We start from the raw sequence: 5,237 nt of genomic DNA on the forward strand, positions 1-5,237 counted from the left end.
GAATTGGCTCCAAACTTGTAGCATAGGAACACCTGGCTGCTCATGCCCTGTGTCCCAGAGCTCTGCCAACCATGGTACGGGTCCATGGTCCAGGACAGACCTACTTCATGTGCCACCACATGCTCCTGCTCACAAGAGCACAAAAGGATTTCCCCAAACGCATCACAAACGCAAAGACTTAGAGTTCAAAACCGCAAGACAGAAATCAAAGTGTACCAAAAGAAAAAGAGCAGGAGTGGTTTTTAATCAATGCTCCAGGCCCCGCAGTGGCAAAGAATTTATTTGGTGAAGATGCTCAGAGGATATCTTCCTTCTGTAAAACCATTCTCAGTTCCTATTGGGATTGCATAGGTGCAGTAGTGTATTCTAATTAGAGTAATTGTTGGGAATTTTGAAAGTGTGAAGTCTTTCCAACTAGTGTTGCAGCTGAACACAAACTTATGTTGCATTGCAGTGTTTGAAAGATAATAAAGTTAATAAGACTCTAACTTAGTTTTGAAGACTGTTTGCTTAATTTTTGCTCTCTTCACCTGTTTTGTGTGGACGTACACATCTGTGTACATTTGGGGGGTGGCCTCTCTACAAGGGCATACTGCAGAAACCAAATAATAGCTGCTATAATGTTATTTTACTATATTTAAAGCAGACCTGAAAAATACAATATTTAACCAAAACCCAGTTAAATTGTCTTATGCTTTTTCTGAAATTTCTTTCCTATCATTACAGATTACAAAGACATTTATGCCTAAACATAAGCTGTCTTCTTCCAATCAGCCTGCTCTTTCTGCTCAGTTCATTCACTAAATCATTTAATCACCCAAGGCCATATGTTACCATCTTGTGTAAAACGGGTGGAAGAAAAAAAAATATGCAAAAATCTCTGCACAAGAGTGGGTGTCAGAATCCAGCATAGCTCCCACTAGGAAGCACAAAATATAAAATGCTATCACCAGTGAATGTGGCTACGAAAATAAACCTAGATAGACAAAAGAAAGTGACAAGACAGCAAAGGTGAAGGAGACCATCTTGGAACCTCACTTTTGTGCAGAAAAGTTACAGACTGGATGTTCAGTGTGAGTCCAGATGCTCACAGGCTAAATATTTTGCCTGTAGTACAGTTGTTGTGCTCTGCTGTAATTAGCTTGAAAGTGCATTAACTCATGCTCGCTGTGCATTCCCATTCTTTACATTGCATGAATAAGATCTTGTCCCTTGCTTGGTGCCCTCTTGGCTCTTCTTTGTCTTTCTCCTCATGTACTCAGCAGGAGCTGCACATGTGATAGCCCGCTGGCACACACTTTTTCCCAGTTACTTCTATATGGAGTCATGTGCATGTAGCACTTGGTTTCAGCTGCTGTTCTCTGTCATGGTTCCTTCACATGGCTCTCTTGGCACTTTTGCTGGGTGACAGACCCTAAGGAAACGCATGGCTCAGAGTAAGTCATGGGGTATTTGCTCCAACAGGGAACAAGGAGGCTTGAGAGAAGTTAGCGGTAGAAGATCTGTTGTTTTTAAAGCAAGACCTTTCTTCAAACCTTCAGGAACCCATTTTTGTGTTTTCTTGCCAGTGAGTTGGTGCCACCGGTGTAAATGGAGGTGGGATTGCAGCTCTCATCCCGACAGAGGACTGCTCTCCCCATCCAAGCTACTGAGGAGCTGCTGCTTCTCTCTCCACTCGCAGAAGCTCCAAAGACGGAGGCATAACAATGCAGACCACAAAAAATACTCCTCTAAAACTGCACATGCCGGTTTATCCTAAGCCTATGAAAGCATAAAAGATTATATTTTCATTTGCATGGTTTGCTGGTTTTTATTTGGCAGCTACAATAACAACAGGCTACACTGAGCCCATAAAACAAAGTGAGAACAGCAGCTCATTTTTGTGGCAGAATGTAATGGCTATGGCTAAAGGGCTTACATAATTCATCTTAAACCCTTATGCCTGTATTTATTGATGTTTAAATGAAAATTAAACTCTTAGAGCCATAAGGAGGCTTCTGGTATCTGAAACAGGGTTTTGATGCTGATATTTTTATCTTACCCAACTAAGTGAAAGCTCCAGTTCGTGGTACTGAAAGAGAACAAGGAAGCATTTGGTTAGTGAGTCCTGCATCTTGGCAGGGTGGTGCCTGCTTCACAAAGTGACCATGAAGGCCCTTAGAGAAGGATAAAAAAATGCTAGAGCACTGTCTGGCCATACCTGGGGGTCTGACCTGGCTCAGGAAAAGAGAGCCTGCCACCGTAAGCTATTTCTCTGTGACAAGAGGGTGGTTACTTGGGTGACCTACCAGAGCCTATTTGCCACTTCGACAAACCATGAAAAGCTGAAGCAAAACCGAGGCATCTGGCATCTTTGAAGGCAGCTTATTGGAAGCACAGCATCACCATGAGTACTGTTCCTAGTACATGAAAAGACAAAAGATTCAGCTAACTGTACTGTTAGAGAAAGGATTTTTATTTCCCAGAGGCTTTTAGAAAGCTATTTTGTTTATTTCTCAGATTTTCCAGCAATGTGTCATTTTTTTCTCTCTATTCTCCACAAGATAGAGCAGACTCAGGAAGTGAATTGCTGCTTAGGGAAGTGTCCTGCCTCCAAGCTGACTTATATAGTAGGACATATGGCATAAGTTATATTTGGACAGATGTGAACAAGTAGTCAGTAGATTTGATAAGATTCTTTATTTAAACTAACTTGCACAGTGTCACTGTTCTACCATCTTTCTCTCCTTCCTCAATCTGATCTTTTGCTGTTTTTAAATATTTTAAATATACTTTGCTTCTAACTAGTCTGTAATGCTTTAAATGCATTTAAGAGCATTTAGTCATGACAGCAATATCTGATTTTCTCCACAATATGATTGGCAAATATCTGCTTTTGGTGATAAAGCAGGCACAGATGATAAACTGTATGAGTTGCAAACCTCAAATGATTACAGGTTTGAGGCAGCCGAGTTCAGTGGGAGTCATATTCATTGATTTGTTCAGCTTGGCCTCTGATACTTCTGCTTCACTGGTGTGCCATTGAGGCAAAAAGTAGTTCTGTGCCTCCCATGAGTAGCACAGGAATCACAAAAAATAGGTTAGCTTCAGGAGATCACTTACTTCATCTTCCTGTCTGTATCCCTGTCAGATCATCTGTATCAGTATTGTTTCTGACCAATGCTTATCCTGCTTATCCTTGATTTTTATTTTTATTTTTTATTTTTTGGACAACTCCAGTGAAGGAGATTCCACGGTCCATCTAGGCTATCTGTTCCAGTGCCTGATTATCTTCCTTAGCATTAAGTTTTTCCTGGTGTCTTCTCATTAGTATTGTTGTAAGAAGCTGGTTACTATTTGTCCTATGCAGAGTGGCCATGCAGACGAGTTTCTTTCTTATTTACACTAATACCTCATGTATTGGAGGTCAGCCATCATGAAGGAAGTCACCTCCTTCAGTCTTGTCTTCTTTAGATTCAGCAGACCTACATGTTCCTTGTAGGTCACGTTTTTCACATTTTGTTTCTTTGTTTTCATCTTCTACACTGTCCAGTTGGTCCACATCCCTCTTGGTCATTCCCTGACTGCAAATCCTGCATTTGCAGTTTGTTATTCCTACCAAAACAAAGTTTTTTTCTTTCATCGTATCCGCTATTTACCAAGCTTTTTCTGGCCATTTTCCAATTTCCCAGAAACCTTTTGAATTATGATCTTTCCTCCAGCATGCTTGCAGCTCATTCCAATCTGGTCTCATCTGCAAATTTAGGAATTGTAATCTGCTTAATCTGTTTATCTTTATCTTTAATGAAAAACTTGAGTTGTATCAAACTTAGGATGGCTAGCTGGAGAACGAGACTCATATATTACTTCAGTTTGGCAGTGAGTCTTCAGTAATGATTCCCCATGTGTGGCTTTTCAGCCTGTCTTGCAAACATGACTGCAGCTAGCTTCAGCTTCCCCACGTGCCCTGGTTTGGGCCAAAGAGCATCAGGTAGGTCAATGCAGACAGCCCGGCTGTAGGCAAGATGTGGTAACTCTTACCTCTCCCCTTCACTCAAGGACTCTTAACCCGTCTCAGAGAGGAATTGGGTTTGTTTAACGTGATTTATTTGTGATAAAATAATTCAAGACATTGCTCACCTGCTTGTGGTCTTCTAGGTGTTTTTAAAATGTTTATTTGCTCCAGTTTGATATCTGACCTGTAATTCTCTTTTCATCCTCTTTTAAAGGTAAAGCACCCTCCTTCCCTCCAGGAATTCTCAAAAATAACTGCTACTGATTACCACATTCCTTCAGCCAGTTCTTTAATAGTGCTCGAGAATAAGTACAATACATATTATGAAATAATTACGTACTGAGATAATGAGCACCTTAAAAATAGCACTGGCACAGGCTGCCCAGAGAAGCTGTGGATGCCCCATCCCTGGCAGTGCTCAAGGCCAGGCTGGCTGGGGCTTTGGGCAACCTGGGCTGGTGGGAGGTGTCCCTGCTCATAGCAGGGGGGCGGAACCAGGTGTTCCATAAGGTCCCTTCCAACCCAAAACATTCTGTGAGTCTGTGATACATTGAGACTGGTAATGTGAAGGACAGGTGACATTACAGGGTTTCATTCCAGCACAACGCTTTCTCACCAGCCTCAATGGACCCTGCTCCCTGTGTGTTTACTTCTAAACCACAGTTCCTCAAAATTAAGCTTTGAACTTTTATAACTCTCAGAGGATAGCGTGGGTGAAAAAAAATGCAGTCCTCAATGCTTGAAAATAGATGTAAGTGGATATTTGGCTTAATGCTAACACACACACACACAAAATCTATGGAAATGCATTAATTGCCAGGTAGATGAGTTTTGACTGCCAGTGGCGATTCAGCATACAGGTCGATAACTTTGCCTTATGATCACCTTTCTGGTGCAGGCATTTGCTGAAGAAACATATGTGCCATCTTCATTTCCAGCCCAACTCTGTAATGGTTAAAAGCTAATTAAAACATACAGTGGCATTTTGAATCAATATAGCGTATGGACTGCTGCAAGTTCTCTCATCAGGCGTGTTGCCCTCAGGAAGCAGCATTAACTTCAGCAGCAAAATACTGCTATGAGCTCATTAATCATCACATTCAGAAACTGGCTAGGTCACAGTGGCAGCAGCTCCAAGTCTTTCTTGTGGTGAAGAGCAGATACAATGCTTAGATACGTGAAGTGTTGCACAAACATTAACTGCTATGGCCAACTGTCTTTGCAACTGGTATTTGTCATCTCA

General features: G+C 41.6%; 1 long non-coding RNA gene across 1 annotated transcript; it reads left to right on the top strand.

Annotated features, from left to right (window-relative positions):
* The first annotated feature begins 1,989 nt into the window (after window positions 1-1,989).
* On the top strand, window positions 1,990-4,506 carry LOC118163775. Its single transcript, XR_004749182.1, has 3 exons — window positions 1,990-2,000; window positions 2,265-2,267; window positions 4,361-4,506. It is a non-coding gene; the product is annotated as an uncharacterized LOC118163775 (long non-coding RNA).
* The last annotated feature ends 731 nt before the right edge of the window (window positions 4,507-5,237 follow it).

This window comes from Oxyura jamaicensis, chromosome 3 (assembly GCF_011077185.1).
Source record: "Oxyura jamaicensis isolate SHBP4307 breed ruddy duck chromosome 3, BPBGC_Ojam_1.0, whole genome shotgun sequence".
In the NCBI taxonomy this organism is placed as follows: domain Eukaryota; kingdom Metazoa; phylum Chordata; class Aves; order Anseriformes; family Anatidae; genus Oxyura; species Oxyura jamaicensis.